This window comes from Nelumbo lutea, chromosome 7 (genome assembly GCF_056320005.1).
Source record: "Nelumbo lutea isolate HS-2025 chromosome 7, American lotus-T2T, whole genome shotgun sequence".
NCBI lineage: Eukaryota > Viridiplantae > Streptophyta > Magnoliopsida > Proteales > Nelumbonaceae > Nelumbo > Nelumbo lutea.
The window spans coordinates 16,167,143-16,183,362 of record NC_142690.1 but is presented as its reverse complement, the minus strand read 5'-3'; the positions used below and the strand labels follow the sequence as shown (position 1 = coordinate 16,183,362).

The 16,220-nt window shown below is 34.3% G+C and overlaps 1 long non-coding RNA gene across 1 annotated transcript; it reads right to left on the bottom strand.

The window, feature by feature from the left end:
• Positions 1 to 12,838: 12,838 nt before the first annotated feature.
• Positions 12,839 to 15,353, bottom strand: LOC148845319 (uncharacterized). Its single transcript, XR_016101803.1, has 3 exons — positions 15,190 to 15,353; positions 14,991 to 15,032; positions 12,839 to 13,123 (listed from the first exon to the last, which is right to left on the bottom strand). It is a non-coding gene; the product is annotated as an uncharacterized LOC148845319 (long non-coding RNA).
• Between the last annotated feature and the right edge of the window lie 867 nt (positions 15,354 to 16,220).

Below are 16,220 nucleotides of genomic sequence, written 5' to 3'. Positions count from 1 at the left end.
AACTTTCAACTCCGATTGAAATTCTCCTTTGTATTTGGTTCCAAACAAGCTTCAGTTCAAACTATCGATGCTCCCCGATATAATATAGTCGAACCCTTATATATGTTTATTTTATATTATATGATATAATGTATACAGCGGATGCTTCTTGCCTTGGGTTTTTACATTTCATAAAACTTAAATCCAAATACAATATCATCTATGGTTAATAGTTTCTTGTACATGTCATAAGATCCGGTTTGATATCTGTCCACTTGAATCATTTCTATTTTCAACCCCATACTTGCTTTCAGGCTGAGCTGACATAAATGAAATTGGATTCAGTCCTCACAAAATGGTGTTTACAGCTAATTGCAGTTGTACATTGAGATTATCTTGATGCATGTCTGCAAAAGGCTGTGAACACGGTGTGAGCACTGAATCCGGTCTTGACACTAATCCAATAGAGTCGAGTGAAGACCCACTTACACCCTTCTCTTTAGGAATACAATTATTCAAACATGTCAGAAGTGTAAGCCACCAAGGATAAGGACAGACTTAAGAGTCTTGGAAGCAGGAAGGAAAATGCCATCAAAGGGAATGAGGTTTAGCTTTGGGTGAAATGAAGATTAGATCTCCTTTCACAAAGGGCAGTCTCTCTATTTATAGGAGTAAGAGAGCAAGGCTACGTGCATGATACGTGCATGAAGCCAAAGTTCCAAAACATTCCTCAATTCGTTCCCTCATTTACTCTTAATCTCGTCATGCATATTAATGAAGTTTTTACTTTCTTACACTTAAATATATATTCACCATCTTACAGGAAGATGAAAGGAATGTTAGGCCCCTGTAACTCACTCTTTAGATTTTCATTTTAAAACTTCAAAGAATGAAATAAATACTAAAAATAATTAGCAGAGCCCTAACATCAAATAGAGCTTTCTTTCCTCTTGGTGTTTCTCCCACCAATAACCCACCACTGTTGCTGTAGAAGAACAAACTACCTACAACATTCTCCAAAATTTATATTACTTTAAAAAGCACGAATGGCCTCAATAATATTTCTGGAATTTTTTAGGATAAAATTTACTCATTTATATTTAAATTTATTGATAAAAATTAGGACAAATAGGGTAATTGTTTATTGATATTAAATGAGTTGAAAAGAGGCAATTTTATGATATTTAATGCATTCAAATCCCTCTCATTAAATCCAACATTTAAGTTATTAACTTGCATTCATGTTCATTGAATCATATGTTTAAGTCATTTTTCTTTCTTCTTAAGTTCTTATCATTACGTTCTATTAATTAAATTCATACTTAATAAATTAATAATTCCAATAATATAAAAAATATTTTTAAAATATACTTAGAAAAAAATAGTGTTTTCATTTAGGTGGTGGTGAGAAATTGAACCATTTTGGGTCAAATGGGTCAATCCATGTTGCCACGATTAAATAATAAAATTCAAAATAGATAAAATGGAAAAAATTGGAAATTAAAAAAAATTGGAACATTTTTAACATGCATATTAAACAATAATAAGTATGATAAATAACAAATGTTTTTATTAATGATGGAAATAGAATGAAAAAATTAAAACCAATAGGAAATAAAAATATTTTCCTATTCTCTCTCATTAAATCCTATATTTAACATATATTTTTCTCATCATTAAATTCTTGTAATTAAATCCACAATATTAAATAGAATGAAAAAATTAAAACCAATAGGAAATAAAAATATTTTCCTATTCTCTCTCATTAAATCCTATATTTAACATATATTTTTCTCATCATTAAATTCTTGTAATTAAATCCACAATATTAATTTTACTACTATAAAAATAAATATTTTGAAAAGTAAATTGAAAACAAAACCACTTTCTTCCCTCCCGACGGCGGGCAAGCAATTTGATAAATAATACCATAATTAAATAATAAAAAAATAAATAAGTATAAAATATAAGAAGTATTTTTGTTAATGATGAAAATGAAATGTCAAATTTAGAATCTGCCAAAAAATGAAATGATGTCATAGTCAAATAATAAAATTTTAAAAATAGAAAATTCAATCACAAAAATAAAAAAAGATAGAGAAATTTGGGCACATATCTAATGTTATATATTTGTAAAAAAAAAATATTGAGTACATCTCTAATGTTATGCATTCATTTTATTGAACAAAAATAAGTATTATAGATAAGAAATAATTTTATCAATGATGGAAATGTAATACAAAATTTAATGTCAACCTAGAAATCAAACTATTTTTTTTTTCTGTGGTGGGTTAGTGGTTTGGGTCAAATGATATCATAGACGAACAAAAATTAACTATGATAAGTAAAAATTATTTATATAAAATAAATGAAACATATAATTTAAAGGGAAATTATAGTTAAAGCCAGTTGTACATTTAAAAATATGTTGCAAGTTGGTCTAGAAACCAACAAAATTCTGACAACCGGCTCCACATTTCAAATTATAAAAGCCCCTTTCATGCCATCGAAGGCTTATCTGATCTCCCTCCCTTATTTGGACACAACAAAAATCCTATATTGAAAATAGGATTTTAGCCTCTCTTCTGCTCCCTCTGTCTCTCTATCCCCCTCCCTTCTTTCTCACTCTCACAGTTATCTCTCGATCTCCTGCTCCCTATGTGTCTCCCACTCTCCTAGCTTTGGTTTGTAGCCAAATCAAAGCCTCTCTCTCTCTCTCTCTCGTTCTCCCTTAATCTCTCTCATTCTTCTCCCTTTCAATCAATATCTCCTTCTCCCTCAATCTCTCTCATTCTTCTCCTCTCAGTCAATATGTCATTCTCCTTCAATCTGTATCGTTCTCCCCCCAGTCATTCTCCTACTCCCTCTTTCATTCTTTTTTTTTTTTAATTTTTCTTACAAACTTATACAATATTAATTAGATAGTATAAAAAAACTAAAGGGACCAACCACTTGTAAAATCAAGTTATAAATTTCTATCAAGTTGGTACAAATTTCATAGCCAAGACTTTTTTTTTGTGTAATGATTTTGAACCATACCAATTTGGTCTCATGTTCTTTTATACAATCTAATTAATACCATATAAGTGTGTAAGAAAAAAAAGAACGAAAGAGGGAGTGGGAGAAAATCTGATGGCAAATAATAGAAATTAAGGGATGAGAGATCGATTGAGGAAGAGAATAGAGAGATTGGGGGAGAATGATAGGTAGAGAGAGAATAAGAGAAATTGATAGAGAGAACGTAAATACTGAAACCGAAAACCATTTTATTTATTTTCAAATCACATAGTCATTGAGAGAGAGAGAGAGAGAGAGAGAGAGAGAGAGAGAGAGAGAGAGAGATCATTTTTTTAATTTCCAATCACCCAGCATTAAAGCGCAATCTCGGTATAAGATTTTGGTGGTCCAACATTGATTAAGAGTCCTATGTTGGCAACAACCACGTAAGCCTCCAATGACATGGTGGGGGGTTTTTAGAATTTGAAATGTAGAGCCGGTTGTCAAAGTTTTGTTGGTTTCAGAACCAACTTGTACCCTAATTTTAAATGTGCAGCTACTCTGCCTATATTTTTTCCTAATTTAAAACTAATCTGAAAGTAAATCTATTTTCTTATCTAGACGGTGGGCCAATGATTCAACTTTTCAAAGAAATCCATAATGTTATAATTGAACAATAAATATTTAAAAAATATAGAATACCCAAAATGAAAATGTAAAGAATTTTGTAGAAAACATTTGAGAACATTTCTAATGTTATATATTCATCGTATTAAATAAAAATAATTGTTAAAATAAAAGTTTTTTTTTTTATTTATGATAAAAATGGAATAAAATTTGCTACAAGCATTTAAGTTTATTTTTAATCATATTATTACTTTTGTTAATTTTCAATTTCTATTTAACTATGATATATCTAAAATTCAAGTAATTAATATAAAGAAATATTTTTCACACGGAACATATGCACTTAATTACTAGTATAAGAAAAGATACCAATGCATGAGAAAGATCTGGGTTTCTTCCTTTATATTTTTGTGGAAGCTTGAACAAAGCATGCTAGATCCTTCCCCATAATTGGCACCATTTGACATTGGCCTAGCCATAATTCAGCACATCGACATCCCTTTTTCTGTGAATATGATATGATATACTTGAAGGTTTAGAACATTTTTGAATCTCTTTCTGGGTTTTGGGTGGAAGAACCTTTTGAATCATGGGCTATCAGAAGGCCTACAACTAGAGGAGACCATGGATCAAGATAAAGAGGTGCTTAGCAACTAATATAAAGGGTTTAGCCTAGGCCCAAGCTTGGCTTGGCCAACAACCCAGGCCTAAAATATGGATTTGGGCATGAACCAGGCTTTCAAGTCTACAAGCTTAAATCGTATATGAAATATATGTTCTATTTAAGGGAAAATCCTTAAATCTCCCTCGAGGTTTTTAACAAATATGGAAATTTCCCGAGTTTTATCCTAATTCTTAATCATCCCTTGTTGAATATTTTACTGTTCAATTTGACAAATTTGGATTTGCGACCAATTAGATCAAAAGTTTAGGGATGAAAAATTTTCCAGTTTCTACTGGGCACCCGGCCTCCCCGGCCCGATCCGGTCAGGTATGAAGACTACTCTGGCAGGGATGGGGACAGGGATGCGGAATAAATGGGATACCCAATAGGGATAAGGGCAGGGATGGGGAGTGAATTCCCCACTCCAACCCAGCTATATATATTGTTTATATTTTAAATTTTAAAAGTAGTATTTATAACAAGCAAGGTTTGGCTGAATGCCATGGCTGTTCGGAAGACTGGAACCAATGATAAAGTTTTACGTCAGTAATAATATACATGGGGCCTGCAATCACAATGGGGCCCATAAATTTATTATTGGCGTGAAACTTCATCATTGGTTCCACAGCTATCGCATTCAACTAATCTGAATTCATTTATAACGGAGTTGAACTCATGTGTGGGAATTGGGTAGCTCATGTGAGTCAACTCACATGTAATAGAAAGAAGCTATTCCTTTAGAGTGGTCTCCCCTTATATAGATGAAGGCAAAATATATAAGGGGGAGATGTCCCACCCACATTACTCAATTATTAGAATGAAGGCCTTGCCCTCATCTTAGTCATCTATATAAAGAAAAGAATCCATGTTTTAAAAGACCATAGCTTATATTTTTAGGCCCATAATGCGGGCCGGGCCCGGGCCTAGCCTAAGCCAGTTGTTATGAAGGCAAAGGCCGGCCCATGATCACCCCTAGTTTGGCAGTTCCTGGGTCAGCGGAACTTAAATGGCCAAAAACTGTTTCTTGTTCCTGGGTTGAACACTTTGACGGTTTGACTGCCCGGGTCACCAAATTAATGGTTTTGGCTAAATAATGGTCTGATTTTGAAAATATTGATGATAATTGATTTGCAAAAGATCTATAGGCCGACTTGACTTGTTATCTATCCTCTCAAGTCTAGAAAGTGGTTATTTCTACTCCCAAGAAGTGCTCACTTCAATGGTGTGGGACCCATACTAATAATGACCAATTTTTTTAATCAAGTTTCATTAAAAATACAAATAAAACCTGATTTAATTTCTTAAATCAAATAGAAAACCTAACTTAAAATTTACGAAGTAGATAAGAGATATGGCTACAACTTAGGTCAGGTTAGCTCGAACCTAACCCAAGGTTGGGTTGAAGCCTTTACTAACCTCAACCCAACTTAATTCATATTTACGTATGTAAATATTTTATAAATATGTATTTATGCATATATATATATATTTGACACCTAAAGGCAAGTTCATAATAAGTGCCCAGGTTACAAAGTAAAAAAAATAACAGAAATGAAAAATACAACAAAAAAACATGTTACACGTGTTGAGATAAAAACAGGTAACCAAGAACATCGGGAGAAAAACAACTTGAGAAATCTCCGCAACTGACGCAATTTATGAAACGCCAAAACGGTCGGCTAAGCGCCTCCAACAGAGATGAAGTTAGCAAGTGTGTCTCCCTACCAAATGAGTCAGGATCAACTACGCAAAACCCTCAAGAGGTATAGAGAAAACAAGTACAATGGCACCCAATCCATGGCAATATTGAAAACGTGAAAGAGGGAGAGGCCCAAGATTGCCTCCTGCTACAAAACTCGTCTTAACGCTCCACCGTCCAAACATTCAAGGAATTGCCCCCATAGAAAGCCAAAAGTGCACAAAAGAAGTTGTAACTTGTAACTGTAGGGATGTAAAATGTGCAAAAAAACCAACCATCCATGTCATTGTAGAAACCAAAACAATTGGAGCATGAAAGTTGTCGGAGAGAACTCGAAGATCGCTGGAAAAAGGCTTGTCAGGAATGATAACATCATTACAAAACAAATGGATACCCATGGCAGACCCCAAAGGCACACCACACACAAATTCAACTAAGGCCCAACAGAAATAAGAAAAAGAGCATGGGAAAATGAAGATTCAAATGAATAGAACCAAAGATCCCAAGTCTGCTCCATAGGCCTAGATCAAAACCGTCGTCTCTCAAATCTGTCTAAAGAATCTCTCCAACAACTACCGATATGAAGAGAAATAAATGAAAACTTACATCCATAGATGTGAGACAGAAACCCTCCCACTGAGAGAGAGACCCTCCCATTGAGAGAGAAACCCTCTTGCCGAGAGAGAGTCCTCATGTAGAAAGAAACCCTCTTGCCAAGAGAGAGACCCTCCTGTAGAGAGAGAAACCCTCTTGCCGAGAGAGAGACCCTCGTGTAGAAAGAAACCCTCCCGCCGGGTAACTATATACATTAATGGATCTTTTCACTGCAATTATTTATGTATTCATGTACATACATATTTATCTATCTATACATGTATGCTTACATATTGTATGTCAAAAAATTAAGTTTGAAGACAACTTTTTTTTTCTAAAACATGGTAACTATATTCTTTTAAACTTCTAATAATGTTAATATTGAATTAACATGAATGCAGAGTCTAGGAAATGAGTGCATTTGGTAAATGGAAGTAGACTAACCCAAACCCAACCCGAGCCCAACCTGAAACTAACCCGAACCTAACCCATACCAGGGTTATGATTGGGGTTCAACACCTAGGATTGGCTTAAATTTGACCTTAACCTGGCCTGATTTGCACCCCTATTCCTTAATAACCGATGCGTCAGAATACGACATAAAGGAAAATTACTATATTATAAAATTACTTAAACCTCTTCCTTTAAGGGTGTCAATGCACCGGTTTTGGATTGGACCCCATCCAGTCCAAAATCAATTTGAACAGATTGGACAGACCAACAAGACATTGGATTGGACCAATCCAATCCAAAATATTTATTAGATTGGATTGGACCTGGTCCGTCTGTAATAAATTTATATTGGATTGGGTTGGATTAAGCCAATATCTAAGAATATATGTGTCAATGGACTGAATTTTTGTTGAAACCAATCTAAATCAAAATGAATTTGAACAGATTGAATGATCCAAATTGGTCCATAACATTCATTGGATTGGATTGGACTTGGTCCATTTATAATGGACTCACATTGAACTAGATCGGATTGGACCAAATCCAGTCCAATTGACAGCCCTATCTTCTTTGACCTCTACAAATATTCATACCTCCTCTTGCATTTTGACCTCTACTAAAAGCTCCCTTCATATTTCAAAGAAAGTAGCAATTGCACCCCTTCGCCAGTTTGACTAATGGAAAGTGGTGACATGATGCTTTGGCTCAATTTGGAAGGAGTACAAAGACAAATATGTAGAGTGCAAAATAATGTATTTTGTATGTATTTGTATTGGATATATTTGTATTTGTACTCCTTCCAAACCGAGCCTTTAGAATTTTTAATATCCCATTTTCCCATGATTAATTATTAAAAACCATGCCTGGCCAGCTTGAGTTTTTAACATGATTGGTTAAATTTTTGATTTAGCGTACAACAAATATTCGAAATGCACCATACTTAGACCTTTAATATTTTAGTAAATCAGATCAAATTTGCTATTGGTTGAATCCTCTTTGAACCATACCCAATTACAAACACTGTCTCATTAATAATGACCTTATGTGAGCCCAGATCCCATTTTCTTACTATTAGGCCTTGTTCGCTTTTTGATGAGTTATTTACCTCGGTAAATGCAATTACTTGTGTAAGTGTTTCTTGGTAAGTGCACCCATGCTCTTTTATTTCCTAGTAGACCTGTTCATGGCCCAGGTAACCCGACGGGCCGAGACGATCTAAGTCGGGCTTGGACAAGATTTCAGGTCCGCGGGCTCGGGCCCAACTTGATAATGTATTATATAATAAAAATTATTTTATATAATATATTTTTTCTTTATTTTTTTTTCTCTTTTTTAAGTAATAGTGAGATCTTTCGTTATTTTTTTTAAGGTTTTTATGTTTTTTAATATAAACAAAATAGTTTTTAATGGAATAAGAAAGGAAAAAAATTCCAAATTTCTAGCTAGGCTCAGGCTTGGGCTTAAGACCTAGGCCCGATGATCAGGCTTAGTCATGAGTATATTCTTTTAATGTAGAGGCAAAGCTCGACCCCTGAACATATCTATTTCCAAGTAAATAAGACAATAACCATTTTAGCCATAAAAACCTATTATTAAAAGGGCATTGTTTTCCCATCCAAGTTTTGGCAACTTTCCCCTAGGTGGGAATGGGAGATGGGTAGATACCAAAAAAAAAAAAAAAATTCCCTTAGTCCACATAAATCTAAAAAAAACATGGATTTCTTGGTCAATAGGAACCAAAATCCCATTGACCAACTCTCCTCTCAAAATCCAAAAAAGGAGCACCCCCTTAATATTAATTCATGTCACCTATATATATAGGAACATTAATTAGGGCCTCACTTGATGCATATATAAATTATTTATGAGATAGAAAATTGTCTTTTAAATACCTTAGTATCGCTTTCAAATTTGAAATCCAATATGGTCACATTAAAGTAATTGGTATCCATTTCTTTGGCTCAGTTTGAAAAGAGTATAAATACAAATATATACAAAATATAAAGTTTTGCACTCTATAAATTTGCATTTGTACTCTTTCCAAAATGATCTGTGCAAAACAAGGTTTAGAAAGACAATATACAATGTTTTGCATTGTGCATATTTGTATTTGTATAAATTTGTATTTAGCTCAGTTTGGTAAGGATACAAATACAAATATGTACAATGCAAATACAATATTTAAAAATACCAATTACAAGGTTTTACACTCTAGATATTTGTATTTGCACTACAGAGCAAATATATATATACTCCGATTCAATTTGACAAGTTTCAATAGGACTTGTTTGTTTATGGTGCACTTTCATTTATATTGATGCAAAAGTATGGGAGTACAAATGATTTCAATATAAATTCTGATTCTTTTTTTTTTTCTGTTTTTGCCTTGTTTTGTTTGTTTGCATTATAGACAGGGGTGGAGTCAAGAGGTGGCTGAGGGGGGGCAATGGCCCCCTATGACTTGAAAATCCCCATGATAGCTATTTAAATCCCACATATATTTTGCCCCTCCTACCCAAATTTCCTATCTTTTGGTCCAACTATCCATGTTTAATAGGCTTTGGCCCCCTTAATAAAAATTTCTAGCTCGGCCCCTGATTATAGATGGAAAAAATAAAACCTAAAAGTAACTAAAGTAGCCAATTGAGTGGTGGCTCACTTGGCAGTGGAGATGTGGATTCAAATCCTACTACGACTATGACCGACTTTGAAGAAGAATTAAGCCCCATTTGCTTCGCTGGAATAGGAGTCTAGAATCAGAATCGGAATCGGAATGGGCTATTCCGATTCTAGCTGTTTGGTTAGGCAGAATTGGAATCTCATTCCCATCCTTGCCTCTCTCTTAGGAATGAAATCCCATCCATGTTGATTCTAATTCTCATTCAAATTCCTGTCTGAAAACAGATTATAGAAATGGACATTCCAATTCCGATTTCAGAAGATATCGTTTGCGATTCCAATTCCAATTCTGACTGTAAATCAAATGGACCCTTATTAGAGTAATGCTGACTGGCTGCACCATGCCAAAGAAAAAAGAATTATGGCCCATTGGCCCCCATGGGGGGGACACAAGTGTACCATTAAATACCAAAAAAAGGTAAATAAAGTAAAACTCACAGCAAAAGTGGACCAGAACTTGCAGTTTTCTCATTTTCCTTCTCATGTATTTCTACTTGTGCAAAAAAAAAAAAAAAGCATCGCAAACAAAGACAATCAATATTTAAACATTTTCATTTGTAGTTATATCTACCTAAAATTAATATCCACCTATCACTAAAATTAGTTTAAATGTTGCATATTTACTAAAACATTATTTTCAAGTCATTTTATATATAATATATGATATTAAGTATTTTAATTTATTTTATTAATCATATATAATATTCTCATTATTTTTAATTTAATTTATTATTGATATTTTATTTTCAGTTTTTACTGTCCGAGTCTTACGGCAACATTGAGGTCGTGTTTGATTCAATTCTCATTCTTTCTCGTTCTTAGTCAAGATGAAATTCTAAAATGGAAAAAAAAATGAATAAAAATGGGAAGAATGAGAAAATATTGCTACAGACCAAACGCTTTTTTCCTAAAAAATGATTTTTTTACAGCTAGAATGAGAGTGAAATTTGTAACCAAAACTTGTTTGGTTACAATTCTTATTCATTTTTTTATTAGTCAAAATAATAACATATATAAGTATACGTACAACTAAGAGTGTCAATGGACTGGTTTTGGATTGGACCCCATTCAATCCAAAATCAATTTGGATGGATTGGACCAATCCGGTCCAAAATATTTTATTAGATTGGGTTGGACCATTCTGTCCATCTGTAATAAAAATTTATATTGGATTATATTAGATTAGGCCAATATCTGGTCCATTAATATAAGGTAAGAATATAGGTGCTGATGGACCGAGTTTGGGTTGAAACCAATCTAAATCAAAACGAATTTGAACAGATTGGACGGTCCAGACACTAAATTGGATCGGTCCAAAGTGATCCAAATATTCATTGGATTGGATTGGACCTGGTTCATTTATAATGGACTCATATTGAACTGGATCGAATTTGGTCCAATCTAGTCGATCCAATTGATACCCCTACATGGTGGCAAATATATAATGGAATCATGTGGACCCCACATCAATAACACAATATGAAAAAGGACAAAAAAACATGAGAAAATTTTGTATTTTATTGCATTAAAAATTACATAAAAAAATGAAAAGAAGCAATGCATAACATCAAAATTATTTACTTTTCATAATTTTGAAGGGGTTGGATTGAAGATTTTCATAATTTCCAAGTTGGATGGAAGGGGTAAGGTAATTTCATAAGCTCTCTCTCTCTCTCCAAAATTATTTACTTTCACTGCTAAAGCAAACTGGTTTCTCATCACATTTCCTTCTCCCCTCATTTTGATCAATTACAGAACCATTGATAGTTTGATACTCGGTTATGGTAAGGGAAGTCTAACTTGCTTCCCATGCCATTGAGGTATATGCCAGTATGCATTTTCCATCAATGCATATATATGCATCATACATGTACGTGCAATAAGAAATACTTTTTGATATTAAAGCTGGAAGCAATGACAGATTCCTTGAGATATGGTGGCAAATAGAAAAAATAACTACAAAGTATCTCTAATATTCTAAATGAAATCCATCCTTCTTACACCTATAATTTCCATAAGATAAATCTTACTTATGGACTATGGGAACACGAAACTTGATAATCCTGGCTTTATACTCTCTTCCATGCAGCTAGCTAGCAAGCATACATTATTCTCTTAAAAAACTATGAGCATGACAATCTAATCCTCTGAATGCAGGTTACCTCTTCCTCACCAACACTTAATATATAGTCACATGCATCGATGCACAGTCAAGTCTCCTGCACCACCTAAAGAATGTCTAATTTGTGATGCATATGTTGGTATGTGCATGGTTTAGTATACAACAAACCCTTTTGCTTATAACTAGATTTAAATCTAATGTACTTGGTACATTAGATTCTAGTGTATTGGTATTGATAAAGTAGGTGAGAGATCATGTGAATGTTGGGTCCCCTGACAAGCAATAAGCCAACATTGCTTGTTATCTTCAAAACTAGCATTTTAATTTTAAGATTTCAAGAAGTAGTAGGTTGAATTATCTTCAATTCTTGAGATCTACTAAGGCTGTTATTGGTTCCTGAAAAAGAGTATGAAAAGAAAACTTGTGGGATGATCCTTAAAATTTCCATTACTTTTTTTTCTCTTTCTTTTTATGTAGGTTGGTAGGCCATTCTCCCCCCTGGAATATCCTCCTGAATTCAAAACATCCTCAATAAATAGACTTGCATCATTTTATTTGAATAAATTTGTACTAACTTTTTGCACTCTTATCAAACTTACATGTCAACTTTACAAAAACAACAAACACAAATTGCAAAAATTAATAAGTCCCATTGCAAGACTTCCCCAGTGGAACCCATCACTAACAATGTACCCTGGTGTTAAGCTGGGCATTAAATAGCATGGGTCCCGTTGCAAGATTTCAATCACTCTCCAGTCCTCCCCTAACAGGACTGGTATCAGAACCCATATCCCCATTTAATCAAATTGGTTCCTGGGATTCGTTCATCAATAGTAAGTCACTTCAACATCCCTTGGTATTCCACCCAAGTTTATTAAAAGGGAGAAGAAAGTAAGACTGAACTGATCAAAGGAAGATAACTGTATATTCCTACCAGATACCGCCAGGAAAAGGATTGTATAGTTTCATGCAAGATGTCCTTGCCGTGCACTCAAAACCCAAAACTAAACATTAGATGGATTAGTTAAGAGTTATGTCATTGTTGGCAGGTGGAGGAAGATATTTTCTTCAGACAAGAAGAAGAGATAATTCGGTTTCCCAACTACATAGACCACCACTGAAAACTGAATTTGTGGGGGACAAATTCAGAGCCTTAAACACTAAAACATAATATAGACTTACAACCCAAAACCAAAATTCTTTATTACACTTAATTTGTGGGGGACAACCCAAAATCCTAATAGCTAACTTCTTCAGTTCTCCCACTCCCCCTTTGCAGATTTGAAATGCATGCCATCTTCTCAACTGCCTGTTGGACAAAGTATAATAACATTTAGATGAAGACCCATTTCCTGATGTGAGGTAGATCAATAATCAGCATGAATCATGAATACATCTGTATACATCTAGGTCATGATGAGAGAGAGGAAACTGGCTTTCCAAATTTTAGTAACAATATTTGGGAAACAAACAAACAAAAAGTAGATCATGGAATGAAGTCTAGTAACCTGGTACAAACACTTATGTGATGGAAAAATCTTTTAATACTCCTAACAGAAGTTACAAATTTGGCTAGAAAATCTACATAAAATTAGTGAGAAAGGGAAAGTTTGGTTTTAGTTTGGCCGCATTTGATTCCTTGAATTAGTGAGAAAGGGAAGGTAGGAAAAGGAAAAAAAATCGTTAGGTTATGTTTGCTTTGACAGAAGTAAGAGAAAAAATAGAGAAAGCCAGACCAAAAACCTATACCACAAATAGTTTTCAGGTATAGGTCTTGCATGTGCATGTGGGGGAGTACAGCTATATTGCATATTTGGACTGGAGAGAGGACATTTTATTGAAGTTTCCTAATAAAACAGATTTACCTGAGGTCATTAATGTCTAAGAAAATCTAACTGGACAAATATCACCACAGTTTGCATTTTTTTGATAGATGACCACAATTAGCAAAGGATTAGTCATACTTGATTACATTCGGAAATGAATAATAGAATTGAACATGGAGCTATTCAAACCTAAGTAAACCCAGAAATTATATGCTTGAACCAACCCTTCGAATCAAAATTTAAAACCATGCCAACCCCTCATATGCCAACCTAACCAGTAGGAAACTTTTGAGGTCATAAACAAAATCCAATAATATGAAGTCCCAAAGGTGAATACTACCTCGCTTTGGACACTAGAAATAAAAAAAAAAAACAACTCCCCTTCACCTTCGCCTAGACTTGGCCTTAATTAATCAAAATAGGACAGGCATAAAATGATCATGGTAGAGATTTAAAACCAGTCCAATCAAACCAGCCCTTAGTAAACGAGCTTTCAAATCTACTCAACAACTAAGAAAGGAGTTAATTTGTCACAACAGGGGGATTGACTCCAAGTTTTTTTTTTTTAATTTTTTTTTTGTGCAAGGGTTTTAGTTCACTAGCACATTAAGTTCAAAATTTTGTTGTAATGGACCTATCATCATAATGGCAAGCTGCCTTTTAGTAACCAATTATGGCCTTATGAATGGAAGATTTTCAAGCCAACCAGTTTACTGTAAAACTGTAAATCTACTCAACAACCAAAGTTATCTTATACACTATGTCACTATCTACGACATTTATCCGGTTTTGTCAAAAAACAAACAAGGTAACCAACAAATGTTTTTTGGTTATAAAGACAACAAAGATTAAACAATTCTACAAATTCCTGTTATTTTGTTGCTCTCAACTGGGGTTGGACAAATTAATTTGTTTCAGTTGCATGCAGTAGGTTTGTGTTACTCGAGTGAAGTAGTAGAGATAGATCTAAGTTAAGGCATGCACCACCTTCCTAATTAAAAGTTCAAATCATGACTCGTTGATTTCTAGCAAGGAAATCATAATGGCCCTTATAACTTTCGCCAAGCACTGAATGTTGCATCTTGAGACTTGGCGTTTGAAAATTCAGTTTTCGTTTTTTTCCCAAAATGACATGCGTCTTGGTATGGGCTGTTACTTTGGAGTTTGGATGAACACTAAATTGGAACACTTAGCTATAGCTAGGATGCCGAATGCCTGAAACTATTATGTTTTGAAAGTTGAAGCTCTGCCTGAATATTTTGGGGATTTTGGCTTTGAACATTAAATCATGGATACAGAGAGACTAAATATTGACCATTAAACAATTTTACAAACTAAAGACAACATTACCTTCACTGTTAGCTTTGTAATGAATACAAATTAGTGGTCGACCTAGAAAAAGGGGAAAAACAGAGTAAGAAGAAGAAGAAGGGGGAGGAGGAGGTATCCAACTTAACTTCACTGTTAGCTTCGTGCTCTGTGCGCAGCTTGAGAAGAAGATGAAGAAGAAGACGGGAAGAAAAAGAAGAAGAAGAGAGATCGATCTTACCCTCACTACCAAGGAGATCGATCTTAGCCGATTGATTTTACCGGAGAGAGAGTGATGAAAAGTTCAGTTGAGACGAGGGTAGTCGAGAACTCAACTTTCAAACACTTTTAACGAAAAAAGAATGAGCCGGTAAAATGGGGCACGAATATTTTTCGTGCCGCAATACATGTTATATTTTTTGCGCAGGACCCAAATAAGAATGAGTCCTGCAGCAAGAAATGGTAATTCAAACACCCGCATCTCATTCACTCTTGCCCATTCTTTTTCAGAACCCGTAATAATTAAAAGAACGAGACCGATGGCAGCAAATCAAACATGACCTAATTTAATTCATAAAAAAAATAAAAGAAATGAATCAATACTTGATCATAAATCAAATGAATGTGTGGCCCAGAGGGAGGCTTGCAGGATAGAGGTGTCAATGGACCGGTTTTGAGTTGGATTCCATGCAAATTAAAATCTATTTGGATGGATTGGATGGACCCATAAAACATTAAATTTGGATGGACTGGACAGACGATATATTGGATTGGACCAGTTCAGTCCATAATAAATTTATGGATTGAACCAATATATGGTCTATTAATAGAAGATAAGAACATAGGTATCAATGGACCAGGTTTGAATTGAAACCAATCTAAATTAACAGAAATTAGAACCAATTGAACAGTCTCTAAATCGGTCTAAAATGGTAAAAAATATTCATTGGATTCACATTATCAGAACCGGATTGGACCAAATCCAGTCCAATTGACACCCCTGATGCAGGCCCATTGTCCCACATGAAACCTGTCGTTGTGTGAGTAATTGAGTATGACCCTATTGCCTGGCCCAACTGTCAGGACGGGGCTAGCCTCCAATAATTTTTCGTGCCAGACAAATTGAGGGCCCACCTATTGCCAATTCCTGGATATCGGCTTCAGTGCTTACGAGACTTTATTCACCGTTCGTGTAACTTTTACAACCTTGCGATTAGAATATTTCCGTATTTATATATTTTTTCATCGAAAAATATTATTTTTAATGCAAGA